Source organism: Lolium rigidum, chromosome 5 (assembly GCF_022539505.1).
Source record: "Lolium rigidum isolate FL_2022 chromosome 5, APGP_CSIRO_Lrig_0.1, whole genome shotgun sequence".
In the NCBI taxonomy this organism is placed as follows: Eukaryota; Viridiplantae; Streptophyta; class Magnoliopsida; order Poales; family Poaceae; genus Lolium; species Lolium rigidum.
The window spans coordinates 118,320,824-118,329,031 of record NC_061512.1 but is presented as its reverse complement, the minus strand read 5'-3'; the positions used below and the strand labels follow the sequence as shown (position 1 = coordinate 118,329,031).

Sequence of the window (8,208 nt, the reverse complement as noted above, 5' to 3'; positions counted from 1 at the left end):
GTTTTTCATTTTTTTGATTTTTTCTGAATGTTTATGCCCATTTGAATCTAAAGGCCTGTGAGAGAACACGTTAAAGGTTATTCTAACAAAGGTCATGCTTGGAATCTTACCTATGTATTATTGTACATCACAAATGTGAAATGAAAATATGTGCATCGATCTCTATAAACCATAAACCCTAACCCTAACTATATAGAAAAAGGTGAATGTTTATCGGGTTTGAGTTTTTATGCCCATTTGAGTCTTGGTCAAATCCTAGGTTTGACCAAGACTTAAGCAAGTTTAAAACACATGAAAATGAAAAGGGTAAGCCTGGATCCTTCTTAGGGTTAGGGCCAGCAAGGTAGATACATGATTTTTCTAGTTTGAATATGTCTAGACCATGTTTATCAACTTGAGTGCTCATGCATTATATGACATAAAAAGGCTATGTGTGTTTTTTTATTTTTTATACCCATTTGAATCTCGTTCAAATCCTAGTTTTGATCAGGATTTAAACAAGTTTAAGACATGAAAATGAAAAGGTAAGCATGGATCCTTCTTAGTCATTCTAAAAATGAAGCTTTTGGGGTGTTCTTGAAATCTCAATGTTTAAACCCAAAACCACTTCTCTTCACGGTTGACTTCATAAGACAGAGTTTAGGGTTAGGAGTAGATACATGATTTGTCTGGTTTGAATATGTCTAGACCTTGTTTATCATCTTGAACTAGATTTAGATGTGCGCCTTGGCGCACGATCCCGTTAAGCTCGTGTCAATATACATTTTATCTAACATGGACAAAAATTAACTTCTAACATAATAATATTTTTTTAGATTTCACAAAACAATGCCATTAAGATATGAAGTTAGGATAAATCACATGAAAGTACAAACAGCAAACCAAGTGTAGCAAATAGGTGAGCAATCTCATAAACAGATATATGGATAGAATCATTGTGTAGCTCGTCTTATGCTTTTTCACTATGATAGGGCACACCTTGGCACGTGGCCCATCTTTCACACGGATGAACATTATGTCAAACACTTTAAGCTTTGAGAATAACAGAGGTAGAACAAAAGTTTCTCAGTTCTGTCAAGTGATATTTGTACATTATACAAATGCTTCTAAACTTATCTTACAATCTTATTTCATAACCGAATATCATTTGACCATGAACGCTGTATTGCACTAAAATTATATTCTGCCATGCGTGTGTTTAATGTGCAAAAAAGAATCACCTCTTCAAACTCAACTGGAGGTGTCGCCTCAAGCATACCTTTAGACCCAATCCAAGGCGGTGATTCCTGGAGCAAGGCTCTCATGACAGATGAGACGATAACATCTTGCCATCGCTATACAAAATGCAAGAGGATATTTAGATCAAACACAGTAACTCTTTATAACTAACACGTGAAGATCAAATCGGAGAAAACGTACCTAGGTCCAGCCTATCAGAGGAACAGTCGCAACAACAGCCTGCACGAGCCCACAACCTGAAACAATGAAGATCAAAGACATAAAGTTAGACGGCGTATATTTCTTAAGCATCCTCTTTGTGATTTTCTCCACCTCATCTAGTTAGAGCAACGAAAATCAAGTCAGGTTTTTGGTAAATCAAAGAGAAATTCGTAAATCAAGCAAGCTGGATTTGTTTCACCAGCTCATCAAGTTAGACATCAACGAAAGTCAAAGAGAAATCACACAAACAAATTCCTCTTCAGTTAAGATATAAAAACTAACCAAATGGAGGAGCTCATATGACCTTGGAGCCATCTTAGCTTGTCCTTGGCCAGTGAAAAAATAATCCTTACCCTATAGGATTTAGTATTGTCTTCATCAACTCCTCCACCTTCACTCATCATTCCCTTAAACTCAGTTGTAGGATCTATAGTAAATGCGAGACAAATATTACTTAACAACTATCAGAATGTAGATATTCTGCAAGTGAATCTGTAACCATCAATATGTCAAAGCTACATAAACAGCTGGAACAACATAGAGTGTAAAGTCTTAGTCCTTCTAACATAGTAAGATGCCAATACTCTTAGTTATGTAATCAAATGAACTCAAATAATTCTAGAGAAAAGAAAATGAAGAAGCAGCCCCCTAAGTAATTAAATATCAACTTTATGTGTTAAAAGTCATAATGTGCTCCTCGAGATATGGAAGATACCAAAAGCAAAAAAAAAAAACAGACAAGGAAGTTAATAGAAGCCATCGCTGGACAACAAACTTCTCTTCCTTATTTCACTTATAAAAGTTCAATCTAAATGCGAATGATGGCGGTATTAAGAGTAATAGCTATGTGGATTTGAGGAGAAACTCCCTTACAGATAGGAGATTTCATGGAAAAAGTATGACCATTACCATCATTGTCACCACCATCACCATTGGCAGATTTTTTTTAGATAAAGGGAATATATTAATATCAAAAGATACCAATTACACCCAGTCTCTGCAACAACACCCCACCCTAGAGGCAGTACGGATGCACACAGCCAAAAAAGAGTAAAGAAAACTAAGAAATGAAAGTCCCGCTACAGCATTCCATACCTAGCAACAATACAACCACCACCATGACAACACCTGAAATACAGACTCTCCAAAAGCGACACCTCCAAGAAGGGAACAGTGCACCAGCGCGGTCGTCGCTCGACCAAAGGTCTTAGATTTTCACCCTAAAGATAGTCCCCACTCTCAAAACAATGCCTACAACAAGGTCATTGCCAGGCACAACCAGTTAAGGCCAGACCTTGGGTTTTCACCCTCGGATGTAAGAACTTCACATGTGCTGCCGCCCCCACATGCATACCACTGCTGTAGAGCCCGGAACGCCAAGCAAATCCCTCAGCATCACGGAGACTCGAACCTCCTTTAGCTAGTCCACCAATCCAGCCTTCATGATATTCCTTTTTTTGACTTCACCATGGACCAAAAAGTCAGCTGATGTCAACACAGAATAGAGCTTCGCGCCGATCCTCCGGAACCAAATGGTCGGAATAAAAACATGAGTGCGCGCGACTGAATACCACCCGATCCAGCAAACTCCAGGCAAAACATGCACTGTTCCATTCGCCGGTGGAGCTTTCCGGAACTCATGTCCCCAGCCATATCAAGGCAAACTGACCTCCGGTAGATCTTCATCTTTTCTTGCGAGAAACCCGAGGACCGCCACTAAAAACAAAGCAAGACCAGCAGCCCCTATGCTGCCAGTCCCTCCTGTCGGATCACCAGGGAATAGGACGGCAGCGCGGATCATGCGTACCACCGTCGAACCGTCACCTGGGGCGGAGGCCGCCACCGCTCCACCGAATCCTCCATGGCTACAGACGGAGAGCATCAGGCCTCGACCAAGTAGCCGTGCCGCCCGGCTTCCTCCACCAGCACTTCATCACCTCCCATGAAACGCCACCGCGGAAACCCTCCCCCCCCCCCCCTCGTCGTTCGACGGAAGGGGTGCCGCCACCGCCGCCAATACCGGGTCCGGGGCCGAGGCTGTGGCCGGAGCCGGGGCCAAGAGGCCGGCAGCAGCGGCGCCTAAGGTGCGGCAGTCCGGGGGTGGCTGCTCGGGGCGGGGCGGGCGAATCCTCCGCCGCCTGGGAGGGGGCGGGAGAGGAGGAGGCGGTGGCTAGGTCAGAGGATTCACGATCGCGGCGGCGGGCAGGTCCTAGCTCATCACCATTGCCAGATAAATCATTATCACCTTCATCACCGTTGTTGTCATGTCAGAATTTTCCTCTCTTCTATATACTCGCTTGTCAATAACTTTGTACGCATCACCACCACCTAACATGAAAATCGTAATCAATTGAACGGTGTAAAAGCTTTCATTACATTTTGCTGGAGGGAAGTGATACGAGTAAGAGAATTAGCAATATTGTAACCTCCATTACGTCTGCGTGAATTCGACTTTGCTAGCTCAATGTGCAAACAATCACCATTCTTGGGATAAAAAACAGATCCCTGAAAGGGAATGCATAATTGATTAGTTATAGTGAAAGTGAAGTATCAACACCATATGGATATAGGTATGAAGTTAAAACGTAAAATTTATAATCTCAGCGCAAGGTAATTTCTTGCTACTGTTGCATACACTGAGCTTGCAATTTATTATCGACGTGTGTAAAGCTTATAGCCTACTTATATGGTTAGGTTTTCACTGACTTGATATACTACTGTGTAGTGGCCAAAAATAACGGAGAGTCATGGACGCATGATTTCAGCATTCTATTTCACCTATGCATGTAAAGAAAGCATATGACTCCCACAACAACCACTGCCAATTTTTCACTTGGAATATGGATTTTAATAGTGACTAAAGCTAGCCTTGTGTTTATTGCATTAAGAACTGCTCTTAAATTTATGTTCGCATTACTGCAGAAAAATCTACAGTGCAGAACCAGGAAAACGTCGGAAGGAAATTGACTCGCACCAGAAAAATAGCAGGACTTGTGGCACTCCGCAATAGGCTGCAGAGAATTAACTTGGGCGTGGATATTTGTGAGGCGGGCTGACCTGTTCACAACTGTCACCTCTTAGGTATGAGAGCAAACACATGAAGTCCGACGGATATAAATGAAACAAACCACACAGACAAGCAATCAAACCATCCTGAAGCGACTCTAGAAGACGAGTTGGCATACCTCGGTGGGGAGAAAACACGAAATCCAGGCTCTATGAAGTTGGACGCTGCGGCCGGAGCTAAACCTAGACGGTGCGAATCTGAAGAAAAATAAAATCGGTAACCATGAGGCACCAGAATGGAGCCATCTGCAAGGAACGCCAAACAAAGAAAGTAAAAGATGAAGCATACCTCACAGATCATGGAGCTTAGCAATTTATTTTATACAAAACCAAATACGAAATAAAAGCAGAAAACTTGATTCCTGTCTTCCTAGCTTCAAGAGAGCGTTGATATGTTTGAGGAAAAAAAATAAACAACCAAATTTAAAGATCATCAACTCTCGTTCTTCTGTAAGATGGCGATGCCCTGATAATATATAATCCTTTGAGCGCATAGGAACATCATCCAACGCCATAGAATCAGACTCAGATGGAGTATATTCTGATGTAAAAAAAATAAAAGGTAATAGATCAATGTGCGGTAATTATAAGGTAGAAGCAAATTGATTTTAGTAGAAAACTGAACCTGAAAAATCATCAACAGAAGATTTTACTGCAGTTATCTTTGTGGTGTTCCACAGCGTTCATATGAATCCGAAGAAACAGAAGTCAAGGCAAATAAATAAGCATTGAGAGCCTAACCGTACCTATAGTTTGCCAATCTCAACATAATGGTAAAATGGAGAACTAAACCAAAACTTATTTCACATCGACATAAAGAATTTCAAAATACGAAGAAAAACCTATCTTATTTCATTCTGGGGTATAAACCATAAGCTGATAAAAAATAGCACGTTCAAGGAGATCACGCAAGTGAAATAACTTGAGTTGGTAGCAGCATATTAGGATAAATGATACACCAAATTAATGTAGAACCATCTTTAACCTATGCAATCTGGAGGAAAACAATTCCTCCTTTTTTGGCCCACGGGAGTACTCTCTTTTATCCTAAATCCACAACAATGACGACACGCAACTTAAAACCCCAAAAAAGGACCAACAGTATGAATCTGAGTACAATTATCACCTCTAGTATTTTAAAAAAATCCTATAGCAGCATAAGGTAAATACTGGCTTTAGGGTAACCATATAGGAATATCTCTTAGTATGCAGACCATTGAAAAGAAACTTTGAAACATGTTTTCAATTCGTGTTTATTTGCAGGGGCCAGAGGATTTCATGACATTTCATAGTTACTTATATGACAACATCATGTTAAATTACTACTACATTAAGCTTTTCTGCTAGATGCCGTTCTGATCAATAGGAAGCGTACTTCAATTTGATCACCAAAGATGTAGGCAATGGTTAGGAATAATCTTCTATATCTTAAAGCTAATCCAAGACGAGAACAGAAATGTAGCAGACCCACCTTCCAGATGAAAGGCTCACTGTGCTGATCATTTTGTAGTTGAAAATGGCAGATCATGTGTTTTCAAAGGCAAATGAATTGGACAAACAATAAATCTTACATACTTAATTAAGAGACAGGGAAAGCCTTAACTGGCCATAGCCAATTAAATATGTAGTGTAGAGTGGATTGGTATATACATTCCGATCAGTGCTTATTTATACAATACTTCACTACTAACTAAGATGACATGTGGACTCTCTATTTCAGAATTTGTCAAGGCATGTGAAGGTGGTGTAAGCGAAGCCAAGAGTTTGTTTTGTTCAATTGCAACCACATTACATGGGCTGCAGAAAAAATTGCAGATAGAGTACTCAGTTCAAAGAAGTCATTCTAGCACAACCTGGTATACATATATATATTGGGGTCAAGATCTGATAGTACCTCGTATGTTAATTTCTCTTCCCTATTCCTGTAGACATGGTTCTCTGGTCACGTTTCTTCAGCATCTGCATAATATAATCAACCATACAGGAAATATTTTTTTAGATCAATAGGCCGTAGCCCCATTCCACTTTCCATAGAGGAAATATGTATAACTTGATTGGCAGAAACAACGATATAATAGGAATTTGATTGTCAAAATGGTTTTACCAGCATCAAAAGAGGAGGTGATTCTATCTGTTCTGCTGTCTCCGACGATGGTGACACCTGAATCAGTTAGTGTTCTGTTTATGGCTTCTATATAATCAAGCACAACATTACTGGCACTCTGCATGGAAAATTTTAGAGAAGACCAAATTCGAAAGTTAGGAAGGATGAAAATACATCACAAAGGAAATTGTTTGAACTGAAACTATTTAAAGCAATGACAAATGTGTAGCCATAGGTCACAACAGATTTTGTTCATCTAATAAATAAATAGCTGGAACTGTAAGTGTCTGCCCTAAATTTGGTGAAGCAGATTTATACATGATATAATTGTACATATGTTATGATTTAAAAAATCCGAATTTAAAGAAAACACGGCATTACTGAAAGGAACTCAAATTGCGCACTTTTATTGGTTGGCACTTTATACTGATCTCACTCACCTTAGGGGAAGAGCAGCTTCATCAGAGCAAAATGACATCATGCATGGACAAACGTCCTCGTTGGTGAGCCACACACCTCTTCAAGCCATTGGAACAACATATGTATGCTGACAGCATATATCTGAACAGGGAGAACAAACCAAAAAGGCATGAGCATGTTGATCTGTGCCTGAAAGAGGATGACGATGCCCAACAGAACAGAGCAACTGCAACTTCGAGGGTGGTGGTGCCGTGCAGGTCACCAACTCACCCTTGTTGAACCCTAGCTACGCCTTATCCGCAGGTCCTATCATCTGTATAAATCCAAACCAGCTCCAAATTAAGAACCACCACCAATCTGTGTAAATAAAGTAGAAGGTAAGATGGGAGGGCGAGTTGTACCTTCACAGGATGCAAGAAGCACAAAGAGGACTCTGCACAAAGGAAGGTCATGATAGGAACGTTGCCTAGGCCAAGGAAGCCATGGATTGACAAGCTATCACCAAGAGCTTAAGACGATTGTAGTGGAAAAAGATGGAGAGATGAATCCTGACCTTGGGCTGAAGATTAAAAAATGATGTGATAGCTGCCCTCTTCTTCAATTCCACATCGACTCTTCTTCACCAAACCAGCTCCGGCCTGTTGACCTATAACCATGCAACTGATGCTCTGCAGTTCCATGTCATCAACAACAACTCGCAAAGACTTGTCATAGCAGTGGCCACACTGCAATTCACAAGACCTTGTATAAAAAACCAACAACGGTCGCACCTTCCTTTTCCCAGCTGAGCTAGCCGCCAACACAATAACCAGATCTCCGCCCACCACAACCACCACCACGAGACCGCTAGAGCGGGCGCGGCGGCTGCCGTGACGTGCGTGGTGCAGCAGGCCCCTTCGGTGCACACGCCCAGCGGCGAGCTCCCGCTCTCCTGGCTCGACCTCTAGCCCACGCAGCGCGCCCTCATCGAGTCCATCCGCGTCTTCAAGGGCCGCGCTGCAGGAGATGACGCCGGCGAGTTCCTGGTCGAGGACATTGAGCGGGCTCTAGCTGCCACGCTGGCGAGCTGATACCCCATCGTCGGCCGCCTCGCGATGTCCGACGTCGGGAGCTCGTCGTGGACTGTACCGGCGAGGGCTGCACCCTGGAGGAGGTGGATTGCCTCGAGTACCCGCTCA

The 8,208-nt window shown here is 42.0% G+C and overlaps 1 long non-coding RNA gene across 7 annotated transcripts; it reads right to left on the bottom strand.

Moving 5' to 3' along the window:
• Positions 1–899: 899 nt before the first annotated feature.
• LOC124657809 lies at positions 900–7,888 on the bottom strand. 7 transcript variants are annotated; one of them, XR_006988868.1, is made up of 12 exons: positions 7,584–7,873; positions 7,432–7,496; positions 7,051–7,343; positions 6,611–6,728; positions 6,401–6,465; positions 4,796–5,047; positions 4,626–4,704; positions 4,415–4,497; positions 3,817–3,945; positions 1,723–1,867; positions 1,420–1,475; positions 900–1,334 (listed from the first exon to the last, which is right to left on the bottom strand). It is a non-coding gene; the product is annotated as an uncharacterized LOC124657809 (long non-coding RNA). The 7 variants fall into 7 exon arrangements; XR_006988870.1 differs by having other exon boundaries at positions 3,867–3,945; XR_006988869.1 differs by lacking the exons at positions 900–1,334; positions 1,420–1,475; positions 1,723–1,867 and adding an exon at positions 3,567–3,768 and having other exon boundaries at positions 3,867–3,945; positions 7,584–7,698; positions 7,801–7,888.
• Between the last annotated feature and the right edge of the window lie 320 nt (positions 7,889–8,208).